Consider the following 16,037-nt stretch of genomic DNA (forward strand, 5'->3'; position numbering starts at 1 on the left):
ATCCGGGTCCATATTGGCAGAAAAAAGAGCAGGCCCAGATCCCTCCACAATGGTCTCCCTCAGGATTCTGTGTTATCCCCTTTACTTTTTAACATCTACGTGTACAACTTACCACATACTAGCTCAAGCAAGTATATGTACACTGATGACCTAGCGATCCTACATCAATCTACCTCCTTTGCCAACCTGGAATCAATCTTGAACACAGACCTGAACATCCTGGAAGAGTACTTCAAGCAGTGGTACTTGACGCCAAATCCAACAAAAACTGTGTCTACAGTATTTCACCTGAACAATGCAGAGGCAAATCGACATCTCAACCTTTCTTTCTGTGAAAAAAATGGTAGAACACTAGCCTCACCCGAAATACCTTAGAGTGGGCCTGGACAGAAGCCTAACTTATAAAAGGCACATTACCAACCTGTCCAACAAAATTAAAACAAGAAACAATATCATTTCAAGGTTTGCTGGAACAACCTGGGGTTGTGGTGCAGAAGTCCTAAGGTCGTCTTCACTAGCCCTAGCATTCTCTGCAGCAGAATATTGTGCCCCTGTCTGGGAAAGAAGTGCACACACACTAACATTATAGACACCCAGCTAAACTTTACCATGAACATAATTAGTGGGACAATGAGAAGCACCCCCCTCTCTCTCTCTCTCTCTCTCTCGACTGCCTGTCTTATCTAACATTGCTCTGCCAAACATATGGAGACAAGCCTCGATTAAAGAATTTAATAAAGCAATGAGAGACCCACTCTCATAAATCCACCTAGGCTTTGCCTAAAATCTAGAAAGCCTCTCTGGTCCATGGGTGAACTCTCTTCAGCTGCCCTGCCATCAACACCTGACATGTGGAGAGAATACTGATCCAACAATCTCCCAACAAACGGCTTCCTGGTAGAAGATCCCTGTGCTCTGCAGCCTGGTTTTGCTATTCAGGAAGATTTGATCATCAATCAACAGGATCAGAACTAACCAGGGCAGATGTGGCTAACTTCTACATAAATGGGGGCTGTTAGACCACCCTCATTGTGATTGTTCCCCTGTGGCTCAGACGATTACTCATATTTTGAATGACTGCCCAAGGTGCCAATTTCACGGTGGCAGCCTACAGGACATCTACATGGTGACGGATGAGGCCTTGGATTGGCTTTCCAGACTGGCCATTGCCCTGTAGTTGTTCTGTATTCCTTTTGCCATAAAAATAATTAGTAGAATTTTTGCCTGAGTATCACAGGCATCTTCATTACATGTAAAAAAGCTAATTAAACAATAACTGACAATTCCAAATGGTGCCACCTAAGTAACTAATGTAAGATAAATAAAAAAAGTTCATTAAAATTTCCTAACTTATTTTTTAAAAAAATAAATAAAAATAGATAAAGAAATAAATAAAATATATACATATATATATATATATATATATATACAAATTAAAAATGTTAGGAAAGATGAGCCGATTTAAAAAGTACTATTTCCCACAAAGGGGATAGGCATAGACCATCGGATCTGTTTAAGATAGTAGAATGAAGTAAAGTTTCATGTTTCTTTATAAAGCTGTTCCATGAGGAACCTACTTTTGTGAATACTTTTGTCTTGTTCCAATGAACTATGTCAAGTGTTGATGGCATGATCTGTAAGTCCAGACAGTTCAGGTTCAAGGTATTGAATATATGACTTTGTATTCTTCTAGACGAATAAAGACCGATCTTCCTGTTTGTCCGAAATAAGATAACCCACAAGAGAAGGAATCTGGTAGACTCCTGGAAAACTGAGGCATGGAAGTTTGTCCTTTGGAGAAGTGAGAAAGGCAGAGATTTTTCTGATAGGTTGAGAGGCAACAAAAATATTTAGTGGTTTTAATACTTTTGCTATGTGTTCACTAATGCCTTGCATATAGGGGATAGGAATACACGTTATTTCTTCTGTATTTGAAGAGGAAGATATCAACAGTACTCAAAGCTCTTTTAATGAAAGAATTCTTATATCCATTAGATAAAAAATAGTAAATAATATATTGCAATTCTTTCTGTAATAGTTACTCTGAAGAACAAAAGGGGTGGGCCCAATGAACCAGTGTTTTAATAGTTCCCATATTTTGACTGGGATGGTGATGAGATTTAGTATGGATATAACAAACTAGGTGCCATACATGGAAGATGGGCAAGAATGTGGTTAGCAAGGGTGTTAGAGCTAGGTTTTTTACTTGGAGAGTTGTGAATGAGTGGAATAAGCTGCCAGAGTCTGTTGTCAGTGGCATGACTGTGAATGAGTTCATGGCGAGGTATGATAGATACTGTGTGAATGTCGAATAGTCGTTCTTGACATGATGTTAGGGCCTCCCTCGATGAGTCTGTTGACTCCCTGGATTTGCCCGTAATAATAATAATAATAATAATAATAATAATAATAATAATAATGGCCAGTGTGAGTCTCCTTCCTATAGACTGAGAAATGTAGGTTACCATTTGGTTGGTAAAGAATTTAAAAAAATTTAAAAAGGCTAACTGCTTATTTATTTCTATTCTTCTAGGATGCACTGGATCCTTGGATGGAGTGCTTTTAATTTTAAGAGAAACTGTTGTAATTCATCAGAAGAGCCATTCCAGATAGCAAAAATGTCATTTACATATCTGAAACAATGGGAGAAATGTTGTCAAAATACGTTCTTCAAAGTGCCCCATAAAGAAGTTAGGAGAAACAGGTTGATATAACTTGTTTTTAAAGGAAAAATAACCAGAATGTATTAGAAAACAAATATTTTTACAATGTCTGAAGGAAATTCTTGTTAGAGTAATTCAATGGTGCCAAATAAAGGAACATTAGTAAATAATGAAACCACATCTAGACTAATCATAATAACCAAAATTTTATTTTTGAAATCCAAATAATTTTTTTATATAAGTAGCAGTTCTAGTTGAAGTGAATAAATTTGATAAAAATTTTGTAATTTTATAAATTGTATAAAAATTTTGTAAATTTTATAAGTGGGACAACCTATACAGTCCACAACTGGTCTTAACACAATGCCTGGTTTATGAACTTTTGGAAGCTCATAAAATCAAGGTGAACGACCAAAGGAGGTTTTAAGGTCTTTTTTTTTTTTATCTTCATCCCATATAGATACATTATCTATAAGAGAATTAAGTCTTTCTAATTGACTACTGGTAGGATCTGATGTGAGGGGCCTGTAAGCTGAATAGTTGTGGAGCAATAGAGACATTTTTCTCTCATATTCTCTTCTATCTTGAATAACTACGGCCTTCCCCTTGTCAGCTTTTGTAATAATTAAATTATAATTATTCTTCAGTGATTTCAGTGCTTTTAATTCAGCGTAAGATAGATTAGGACAAGGAAGCTTCACAATCTATATGTTCACTGGGCATCCACAGATGCCGTATGGTCATTCCGGTGCTCGGTGATGTGCCACACCAGGCCTCGCCATGTAGTCCTGTTGTTTGCTTTTCTGGTGGCCTCAACTCTCTGAAGAAGAGTCACTCCACACACGCCATCCATCCATCCATCTCATTGATGGTCTACTCCCTGCCTCTTTTTCCAAGAACTTTAACTTCTATTATTGTTCTGAGAAGTCCCCCCCCCTTCCATCCTTTCAATATGTCCAAAATATTTTAACTTTCTTCCGTTAATATCCTTAAGGTTCTACTGATCACAAAAGGCACCAAGAATTAAAAAAGAGACCCAAAATGCTTCACTTCAGTGATGCAAAATTATTCAAATTAAGTGGATATTGAATCCAACATTATTATTATTCTTATTATTACCCCAAGACCTCATGGAGTCAAAGACTCATCTGGGAGGTCCCTTTATCACACACACACACACACATCTCATCATACAATGTCTTAAACACACTCAAACTCCTTGCAGACACCACACTCTCAGGCAAGGCATTCCAATCATTCCCAACTCTGCATGAAAAAAACCTGCCTCTCACTGCCCTGCTCACACCCTCTTTATACAGTTTCCAGGGATGACCTCTGGTTCACCCCTGATCTCCCACTATTCACTGTAGAACTTCTCCACCACTGATCCTATAACAACCCCTTACCAACTTGTAGGTCTCTATCATATCTCCCCTCTTCCTCCTGTTCACCAGACTCTGCAAAATTACATCTTCTCAATCTTTCCTCATACTCAACATTCCAGAGGTCAGAAACTACCTTAGTCAGTCGCCTTTGTACCCTTTCCAACATCTCTTCATTTTTCTGAAAACCTGGTGACCAAATCTGAGCACAATAGCCCATATGTGGCCTAATCAAAGCCTTATACAACGGAACAAGAATCTCCCTATGTCTACGTGTCAGTGTCCTCCGCATCATTCCCAGAAGCCTTTGTGTTGTCTTCACAATTTTGTCGATGTGTCCCCTAAATTTTAGATCCTTATTCACCATCACCCCCAGATCTCTCATTTCCTTTATCTCCAACAATATATTCTCACCAAGCATAAATTCTGCATCCCATCTTTGTTTTCCAAATTTTAAAACCTTACATTTTGCAACATTGAACTCACAATCCCCATTTCAGTGCCCAATCACTCAATTTATTCAAGTCTTCTTGTAAGGCCACAACATCTTCACTACTCTTTATGGTTCGTCCCAACTTTGCATCATCTGCAAACAACTGAATATCTCCATCCAAATCTTTGCCAATATCATTAATATACAAGTTAAACAGTAATGGCCCTAAAATAGACTCATGAGGCACTCCACTAGTGATTTTCCTTTTCCTGGATATCGCACCCCCATACACAACTTGTTGATACCTATCAGATAGCCAGTCTCCAATCCAATATCCAACCCCATCTGCTCTAGTTTGACTGTCAACTTATCATGAGGTACTCTATCAAAAGCCTTTGAGAAATCCAAGTATATTACTGTGTATCCTTCTCCTCTGTCCAAGGAAGCAATCATTTTATTGTAATAAGTAAGTAGATTACTAAAACATGACCTCCCTTTAGCAAATCCATGCTGTCCATCAAAGATTATACCATTGTTGTCTACTCAACTCTGGATCCTAGTTCTCACAAGCTTTTCCAACAACTTAACCACAACACCTGACACACAGATAAACCTGTAGTTTGATGCTCGAGTTTGATCACCTCCTTTATGAAGTGGCACAATCTTGCCCTCCTTCCACTCCTTAGGAACTTGACCAAGTGCAAGACTCGTATTAAAAAAATATATCAAGGCAGGTGTCAACTCCTTGGCACATTCCTCCAAAATACACGGTGATATATTATCACGTCCCACAGCCTTGTTTACATCTAGTTTACTCAACTCCTCTTACTCACTTACAGTCAGTCAGTCTCTCCTCCCCATCATCAACTGGTCTCAATCTCTCCATGAAGTCACATTCACAAGATTGAAAGATCTTTATGAACTGCTCATTAAGTATCGCCACCACACATTTTGCAACAGCTGTCTTTATACCATTTTCTCCAATCAATGTCATCCTTCTATAATCATTCTTTCTTATGCTGGCTACATATCAAAAGAACTCCCTAGGATTCTTTTTGGCTTCATTAGCTAACTGCTGTTCATACCTCTCTTTAGCTACTCTCACCAACCAAGTCCTTGCCTGGTCTTTGTAGACCTCATGAAATTGGTTATTTCCACTTCTCTTATGCTGCCTCCACAATGCCCTTTTTCTCTGTATCGCATGCTTAATCTCTTTATTCATCCATCTCACACCTACCTAATTTAACCTTCTCACCCTTGGAATACATTTAGACATTGCATCTACTAGACAGCTTTTGAAAATTCCCCAAGCTGCATTGATCTCTTTTCCAGCTAACTCCTCATTCCACGCTACACCCGCAAGCTGTCTCCTGAGCTCTTCATAATCACCCCCCCCCTTTTAGTTCCACATATACCCTTTTCTCACAGGGGTCCTCGCACTGCTGGCAACCACCCAGGTAATCACCTCATGGTTACTCTCACTAATTGGTGATTGATTTGACACCTCATTTATAATTATATCCTCTGATGAGATGACCAAATCCAAAATCCTTAATCCTCGTGTGCCCTCTGTTACATACTGTCTGAGGTAGTTATCCCTCAAAAATTCAAGAAATTCATTTTCTTTACTTCCAGTTGCTATGTCATCATTCCAGTCTATATTGCCATAATTAATGATCACCCTTTTCTTATTTGCTTGGCCTAATTTGACTATACATTTCGCTATCACCACCATCCACATTACCTGGTCTATAACAACATCCCACCAAGTATTCAATTCCATTCACCTCTATCTCACACCATACTGCCTCAAAACCACTGGCACTATTTCCGTCTTGCATCTCCACTTTGTATGGACATACCTCTTTCTCTATCATCAATAGCACTCCCCTTCCTTTTTACCCCTTCTATCCTCACGAAACATATCATACCCTTCCATCTCTATTCCTGTCAGGATGTCATCCTCTTCCAACCATGTCTCACTTATTCCGACAATCTTTGGTTGAACAGACGCAATTATTGCAACCATTTCATCTGCCTTGTTTCTTATACTTCTAGCATTTGTATACAAACACAACAGCTCATTTCTGGATCTACAGCTAGTTCCACTGATACCACTCACTATTTCAAAGCCAAATAGAGAAATCACAAAAGGCACCAAGAATTACTGAAAAAGAGAGCCAAAAGGCTTCACTTCGGCAATGCAAAATTATTCAAATTAAGTGGATAGTGAATCCAACATTATTTCTAAGCCGAATAGAGAAACTGAAAAAGAGAGCCAAAAGGCTTCACTTCGGCAGTGACCTCCCCCCCCCATAATGTATAACATCATACATCTCCTAGGAGATGTGTTTTTTACATTATGGGAAAATACTAAGGACAGTGATCGGAGCTTAATCCACCTTTATACGAGTTGCCCTCTCATAAAAGGTTTGCTTACGCTTGTATCCACCAAAACTTTTATAGTCTCTATATTCGGCATGAAACTCTTGTAGTTTCTCTATTCGGCTTTGAAATAATGTTGGATTCAATATCCACTTAATTTAAATAATTCTACTGATCTTTTCTAACACCCATTCATTTGTATGCCTTTCAGTATATGATATCCTCAACAGCCTTCTGTAACACTACATCTTAAAAGCAGATATCCGTTTCTTATATGACTTCTTTAGGTCCCAAGTCTCACATCCATAAGTCACTGTTGGAAAAACAACTGCATCTAAAATACTCAACTTTGTTCCCATGGAGATAGATCCATCTTTCCAGATTTTAGCCATTCCTAAGCTTCTTCTGAACAGCAATTCTTCACATTAATAATGGATCCCAGGTACTCAAATTTGCCGACTTCAATTCTTTCTCAATTAAGGTACACCTGTTTCTCAAGAGCTTCCCTATTTGTATTTCCTTTGAAAACCATCTTTTTCTTGTTAGGATTCAGTTGAAGTCCTCCGTTATTACTGATCTTGTTAACTTTCTCAAGAATTAGTCCTGGTTCTTCCATGTCATTACAAACTGCATCTTCAGCATACCTCAGATTACTGATCAATCTACCTCCTATCCTAATTTCTGTCTTGAGCTCATTCAATGCTTCACACACACACACACACACACACACACACACAATGTCCTCCACATATATATTAAAGAAGTGAGGAGAAAGTAAACATCCTTGCCTGACTCCTTTTCCAACTCGAAGCCAGTCAGTCAATCCAACCCCTGTTCTTACAGTGGCTTGGCATTAAAAAGAATTTTTGCACATTTACAACACATCCTGTTAGTGATTTTTTGGGATAAGGATCGAATACCTCTGTCTATGCTATGAAAAATCTCTGAACAGTGCTTGGAGCATTTTAACAAAAATAAAACTGATTTTTGTCAGTTTATTACTATGAATGACACTTGGATTCACCATTACACACCAGAATCCAAACAACAGTCAAAACAGTAGACAGAAGCCTGTTGTTCAGCACCAAAGAAGACAAAAGTCCATTCCCTCAGCAGGAAAGGTCATGGCATCAGTGTTTTGGGATGCTAAAACATTTTGTTTATAAATTATCTTGAAAATGGTAAAACAATAACCAGGGAATATTATTCCTATCTTTTAACCAAACTAGACGAAAAAATTCGTGAGAAAAGACCCGGTTTGCAGAAGAAAAAAATCATCTTTCATCAGGACAATGCACCTGCTCACAAAGGTGTTTTGGCCACAGGAAAATTAAGGGATCTGCACTATGAATTGTTGGAACATCCACCATATTCCCTAGATTTGGCTCTCTCTGACTTCTATCTCTTCTCAAAACTAAAATCTCTTCCTTGCTGGTCAGCATGGAATCAAGATGAAAAATGCTGACCAGCATTTTTCTTCATTGTAGGTGTAGAAGAATATTTTGCAGATCTTACTGAGAACCACTACAGGGATGGGATAATGGTGCTGGAATAAATGTATTAGTCTTAAGGGAGATTATGTTCAAAAATAAAAATAATTTTGAAATTATAAATTCTTTCTTCATTGTTAGGCCAAGAACTTTTCAGACCACCCTCGTAGATGACATTTTTGCTATCTGGAATGGCTCTTCTGATGAATTACAAAAGTTTTTCTTTAAATTAAATGCACTCCATCCAAGGATCCAGTTCACCCTAAGTGTAGAAGTAAATAAGCAGTAAGCCTTTTTAGATCTTTTAATACTTTGCCGACCTTGATAGTTACCTACATTAAGTTAAGGGGATAATAAATCCCTCAGTATTTTAAAACCAGATACGAAACTTGGAGATCGAAATCTAAGAGTTTCATGCCGAAGAACTATCGGCAAGTCCAAGCGTAAGTCAACACCTGGTAGTACAACACTACGGCAACTCGGAGCAAAGGTGGAGCAAGCTCCCTCACTATCCTTAATATTTTCTCATAATGTAAAACGCAGCTCCTAGCAGATGTATTACTGTTTTACATTACGAGGAGAGGTCACTACCTAGACCGGTTTCGATCTTTATTGAGGTCTCATCAATGAGTAGGTAGACCTGGATAATACCAAGGTTTAAGTGAACTGAACTTACGTACCTTTACTATACGAATTGCCAGAAAGATGTACCCATATATTATTACTGCGATAAAGAGCCAAGAAGCTATTTTTTTGACCTCCTCATAATGTAAAGCAGTAATACATCTCCTAGGAGCTGCATTTTACATTATGAGAAAATATTAAGGATAGTGAGGGAGCCTGCTCCACCTTTTGCTCTGAGTTGCACTACCAGGTGTTGACTTACACTTGGACTCGCCAACAGTTCTTCTGCGTGAAACTCTTAGATTTCGATCTCCAAGTTTCGTATATCCAGTTTTAAAATAATGAGGGATTTATTATCCCCTTAACTTAATTTATGCATGCCACAGGAAAAAAAAAATAGCCTCGGCATTTTATCATGGTAACCGACATTTTTCAGTCTATAGGAAGGAGACTCACACAGGCCATTATATCCATGATAAATCTAATCACCATCCCAGTCAAAAGGCAGGAATTATTAAAATACTGGTTCATCGGGCCCACTCCTTTTCTTCTTCAAAGGAACTATTACAGAAAGAATTGCAATATATTATTTCCTCTTTTTTATCTAATAGTTATAAGAATTATTTCATCAAAAGAGTTTTGAGTAGTGTTGATATATCTTCCTCTTCAAATAAAGAAATAACGTGCATTCCTATCCCCTATATGCAAGGCATTAGTGAACACATAGCAAAAGTATTAAAACCACTAAATATTTTTGTTGCCTTTCAACCCATCAGAAAAATCTCCGCCTTTCTCACTTCTCCAAAGGACAAGCTTCCACATCTCAGTTATCCAGGTGTCTACCAGATTCCTTGCTCTTGTGGGTTATCTTATTTCAGACAAACAAGAAGATCTGCTTTTATTCGGCTAGAAGAACACAAGTCATATATTCAATATCTTGAATCTGAACAGTCTGGATTTGTAGAGCATGCCATCAACACTCAACATAGTTCATTGTAACAAGACAAAAGTCCTTCACAGTCGGTTCCTCATGGAATGGTTTTATAAAGAAACATGTGAAACTTTACTTCATTCTCCTAACTTAAACAGATCCAATGGTCTACGTCTATTCCCCTTTGTTGGAGATAGTATTTTTAAATCAGCTAATCTTTCCTAACTTTTTTTAATTTGTATACAATATATATATATATATATTATTTATTTATTTATCTATTTTTTTTAAAATAAGTTAGGAAATTTAATTACCTTTTTAGTAATCTTACATTTGTTACTTAGGTGGCACCCTTTGGAATTGTCAGTTCTTGTTTAATTAGCTTTTTTACATGTACTGAAGATGCCTGTGATACTCAGGCAAAAATGCTACTAATAAATAATATTTTACGTGAGTTAATTTCGTTATTATAATTTAAAGTAATATGTCTACTCATGGTATTTCCTTACTGAAACAGAATCTGTTGTTTCAGTTGTCAGTTCTTGTTTAATTGGCAATGCCTATGATACTGAGACAAAACTTCTAGATTAATAAAGTTATTTACATGAGTATTCCTCCAGTTTCATAATTATTTTCAATATGCCAACTCATGGAATTTGATTATTGAAACAAGCATATATGGAATACTGGAATGTAAACTTATCAGGGTACTGTCAAGTTTACATCATTACTAGATTTCTGCAACCATCTTACTAATTAACTGTTTTTGTTAAGTCTCAAATCTTGTCAGATGTTACATTTCAGCCTCTAAAAGCATTAATAACTCATAAATCTGTAGGTTATATGAGTCTCTTTTTTTTTTTTTTTCAAATCATCATAGAATCACATGTGTATTCCTAACCTTTCCTTTTCTATTCTTTTAAGCGATCATATCAAGATAGAGCAGCTCTGCTCACATTCTAGAATGCTAACAATATCAAGTTTCTTTCTAATATCTTTATTTTTAATAGGCTTTTGCCACTGATACCATCTGCTCACTACCCTCATTTTATCCATTATTCTCATATCTGTAATCTCTAGTATTTGATTAACTAAGGAGTACACTGGTTCAATATCCTCATGATTCCAAAAAGTCATGAGTGACCATGAGTGGTGACACTCTCTCACAGCTCAAACAAAACAAAAAAACTATGATATCTAACTCTGTTCTTTAATCTTAAAAATGTCAAACCTCAAACATGCAAAGCCACAACCAAAGCCCAATCAACATGCATCAGCTCTACACAGTAGCAGCAAAAAATACTATGCCTCAAGCATCAGTTCCATATGGCAGAAAATTAAGTCTGCAGCATACAAAGGCCTACCACTCTGTCCAAAGAATAGTGGTCGATTCCCCTTCCCCACCAGACTCCCAGATGAACATTATAAAATGTCATCAATGGTAGCCAGACCTGGAAAGATGCCAAGGCTGAATTAATACAGAAGTCATATTTACAAAATACAAATAGCAAAAAGATATATCACCTTATTATTAAAATAATAGCAGGGGGAGTTTTTTCTCCTGGAAACTCAGGTTTTTCATTCCATATACAGACAAATTGTCCTTGAGTACACATGCAATTTACAGTCAAAAAATACTAGTGGTGGTGGTGAACACCTGAAGAAAGTAAAGAGTTAAATTTAATATTTCAAATTTTGTTCAATGCTTATTAATTATCAAACAGATCATAAATATCAATAAAGAAACACACACCCTTGTCTTACAGCCAAGTTTATGTAACAAAAACAAAAGTCTTCCTGTATGTTCTTCAATTCTAATGACTATTTCCTTAACAAAAATCCAACAAATACTAATTGCATTAGCTCTGTTCCTAATACAAATTTTCCCAAAACATTGTTTATATGTCTGGTATTGATTTCCTACTCTGCCATAAGGTTGTCTAATTCCCATATGTCAGTTATTCCCATATTGTCAGCTACTTTTCTAATTATATAAAATCAACTTTTTTTTCCTTACTAAAACTCTTCTGTACAATTACTGGTACAAATATTTCTCATTTTGAAATGTGTTGGCATCACTACTTAAAACTGTCTTTTACTGAAAAGGTTACCTTTCCTGAATACTGTAACAACTTGTATATTTAGGCTTATAAAAGTGCTGACTAAAGTTCATACTATGATTTAATTGAAATAATCACTCCCTCTTTCCCCAACTGAATACCTAAATATAAAAAGTAATTATTTGAAAATACTAATATTTAAGGGAATGTCAGATTAATTCAACAAACCTTTCAAAAGTTAAATATTAATGTTCTCACAAACTGTTCATATTCGACTCGACATGCTACTGTAAGAATGATGAGAAAAAAAATATACTAATCAAATAGAAAAGATCTAAGTTTGATTCTAACAAAAGAAATGTTTATATGATCTGGAATTGCAGAGCATGCCATCAACAACGGACATAGTTCATTGGAACAAGACCAAAGTCCTTCACAATTGGTTCCTCATGGAATAGCTTTATAAAGAAACACGTTTTTTAATTTAAAAGTAAGTAAGCTGATCATATAGATTGAATTTTTTTTTTTTAATGAGGGGGAAGGAAATTGCATCCTACATAAAAACTGGGCAGAGAACAGGCAGAATTAATAAAACAAAATACTATTGTTATTTTTCATCTGTTAAAATATCACTAGAAGATGGTATTACCACCAACTACTCCCTAATAGTATTTTTCTCATTAAATATACTACTAGGAAGCAGCAGATGGCAGTATATAGATAATAATTACATCAGCAGATGGCATGGTGGATTAATCTGTATATAGACAGTAAGTTGTATGGTCTAGATTGCCTTCCTTCAATAAGTTCTTGGACTCTGTAAAGTTGTCATGTAATAATAGTACATCATAGTGAATACTAGCAGAAATAGGCATTATTTATTACCATGTGATACTTCTATGGAGTCCAAGAACCATGGAGGACACTCTACAATTCACTGTCTGCACTAATTAATCCAATATCTACATACTACAGGCTCTTTATACCACTACCACCCACCAAAAATATTTCTATCCATTAATTGCATGTGTTCTCTAGATGGCTATGTGCAAAATGAAAAACCATAGTTTCAGGAAAGAAAAAACCCTGTGGCCCCCCATATGAGATCAACTCACCTTCAGTTGAAAATACCCCATTAAAGAGTCTTCTCATCATGATGGCAATCAGTCATTTCCAATCAAACTGCTGGCATTGTTAGCGGACTGATTAGCATATCTGCTCTCCAACCAACAGGCTACGAGTTCAAATCGTAACATGGGCATGGATGTTTGTGATTGTCTTCAGGTGGGAAATGAATTTCATTGCCTGATGTGATCCCACCACCCCACTTACTGGAGGCCTGAAATAGCTTGAAAAAGTTCAATATTTGGTCTCTAGAGCTTGGTACCTGAAAGATGTAAAAAATATATAAAATGGATAAGAAAAAAAAAAATTTTAGCACACCCATCCACTGTACAAAATGTACTTCAAGTTTGCATATAACCTTTTGTGGATAGATAGGAAAAACATAAAAAGTGTGTAAGTCCAGTCATTCTTCCAATTCTTCTTCTTTTTTTTTTTTTAATTTTGGAACAGGGAGAGAAAGCATATGAACTATTATTAGCCCAGTTCGGACAGTTATTTTTATTAATAAAAATGACGATTATATATATATATATATATATGTGTGTGTGTGTGTGCTCATCTTTTTTTGACTGACTGAAACCGAGAAAGTAGATAACAAGTTAATTTAATGGAGCACACATGTTTTGTCAAAATGACTTCTTCAGGTGTGGTAACACTTAAAGCAAATTAAAAAAAAAAAAAAAAGACCATAAAACAGACTTGTAAACTGAAATTAAGTTTGAATTGTCCTGAATTAATTTGTTTTAAGTGTTACCACACCTGAATAAGTCGTTTCGACGAAACACATTGTGTGCTCCATTAAATCAACTTATAATCTATTTTTTCGATTTCAGTCGGTAAAAAAACGATGAACACATCTAATCACCGAATCAATGTAATTAATGATCATATACCAACTATATATTTAATATGGATTACATACACATATACATGCACAGATTTCGGGTTCCCCCTCCACACTTAAGATAAGTGTGTGTGTGTGTGGTAAGACGGCATTTTCTGTAGCTCAGCTGTATGCCTGTTTTGAAAATCACCTCGAGCAGCAAAACTAAAAACAGGCCACTGTATACTCGTAAATTTTATTCCGATCATAACTTCAGCTTAATCGGATTTAACATTTATTTAATGTGTCACTCTACTTTTTATGACCTATACGCCCAAGTATATTTGATTATGCAGCCCTTTTATAGCCCACGAATCACTCATATTTGTAAGCTTATATGTTTCATACTAACATGATTAAAATAAAATTAACCTATGAGTTAATTTAAATAGTCATAATTAGCGAACTAATTTTCCCCTAGACCTTAGTTATCACGAGCATTTTAAAATGCTAAGGCCTCTCAATACTCCTTAAAATAAGTAGGTTGACACAGATGTTAATTACAAACATCACTTACTCAACGATGTAAATACCAAACACGTGTTGTAGTTTAAATTTTGGCGGTACACCTGCTCATCACATTATTTCCAACGCTAACAACAATTCATATTTATGATAGCATTTCTTTCATATACAAGTAAACTGAATACAACACAACAGAATGACTAAACACCAAAAACAAGAACTACAAGAAAAAGAAAAAAAGTGTAGTTAAGAAATAAATAAAAAAAAATTAAAAAAAATCACACATAATTAATACACCATTGAGCGCCCTCAATTGTAAAAACATAAACCTTTCGCTCACGCAGCGACAGAGTAATATTCATAATTTTTTGTTTCCAAGAAAATAATTTCAGTAGCGTGAAAAATATAAAATCTTAAGACTTATTTATAAAGAGTGACAATATGTTAGTTGGTCTCCAACTGAGAAACTAGAATATTTCCTCTACGAAACTTAGTACGCTTCGAAATGTATGAACCCAGTCCTGTGACGTTTGGAAGAACCCAATCTACACTGCTGATAATCGCAAAATTTCCAGAGCAGCGGTCAAAAATAAATAATAACATTATTAATATTAAACCCCTCTCTCTCTCCCTCCCTCCGTCTATGAGTATTTGACTCCAGGAGAGTTTATGTAATAATAATAATAATAATATTAAAAATCAGCTAACGCCTTTTTATTCCCGTATACAGGAGTAGGCGTTAGCTTTTTTATATTATATATAATAATATATAATATAAAAAATAAATTCGCTAAAGCCGTTCTTTTTTTTTTTTTTTTTTTTTTTTGGAGAGAGGAGTTTTACTGTAAATTTCCAACCTTAGCCAATCACAGATAGCTATTTAACTATCACTGATTTTAAACGGCATCCGAGGAAAACACAATAGCAGGAACTGTCGATCAAATAAAATATTATGTACATCAATGCAATAATTTTTCGCTACTTGTAATATTGTTCACTCATGTAATATTTCTGAAAAATAATTATAATGAGTCACAACATATTACAATATATCAACCTTATCGTGGAATAAATGTGTAGCTCAGTGGAGTGGTGTTTCCATCCTCAGCGTTAAACCGCCCGAAGTTAGAGTTCAAGTTGAAGTCTTGTCGCCGACCAGAGAAAGTTCTAAGTCTTTTTTCGACCGGTTCCCGAGATAGTCGATCTCCACAATATTACGGGCAAGCAAACTCAAACTCGTCTCGTAAAGTCAAGAAAATAGATCGTAGAACCCACACTATTTCAGTTATTAAAACTATTGTGTTAGAGTTAGGGATCCCGGGATGGAGGCACTTGTTGAGCCGTATCTTCACTGCGGGCTGCTTAATTAGGGATAGCCTTCAGCCAGCTATTTCTGATGGGCTACCAGTGAAAATTGAACTGCCCACTTAAGGGGCACATAAAACCTCAAAAGTATCTTGTAGGATTTATGTGCCCGTTAAGAGCTATATTATATTAATAAGAACTTCCTTTAAACTTTCCACCCGTATTCATTAATTTTTTTGTTATTATTAATCAATATGTTGTATTCTTTAAAGAGAGTTTTTTGCGTCCTAA

At 36.0% G+C, this 16,037-nt stretch overlaps 1 protein-coding gene across 3 annotated transcripts in view; it reads right to left on the minus strand.

Annotated features, from left to right (window-relative positions):
* LOC150104479 (ATP-binding cassette sub-family C member 8-like) overlaps positions 1–14,629 on the minus strand; it is an 822,612-nt gene extending 807,983 nt beyond the window's left edge. For 2 of the 3 annotated variants that reach the window (XM_090395659.1, XM_090395657.1), the window contains exon 1: positions 14,494–14,629. The gene's annotated coding sequence lies outside the window, so the exon portion shown is untranslated. Of the gene's footprint in view, positions 1–14,015; positions 14,152–14,493 lie in introns of those variants that run through there. The other variant, XM_090395658.1, reaches the window with a different exon arrangement.
* Positions 14,630–16,037: the final 1,408 nt, after the last annotated feature.

The sequence above is a fragment of the Typopeltis vanoorti genome, chromosome 7, assembly GCF_054136105.1.
Source record: "Typopeltis vanoorti isolate ZY-2024b chromosome 7, IOZ_Tvanoo_1.0, whole genome shotgun sequence".
Taxonomy (NCBI): Eukaryota; Metazoa; Arthropoda; class Arachnida; order Uropygi; family Thelyphonidae; genus Typopeltis; species Typopeltis vanoorti.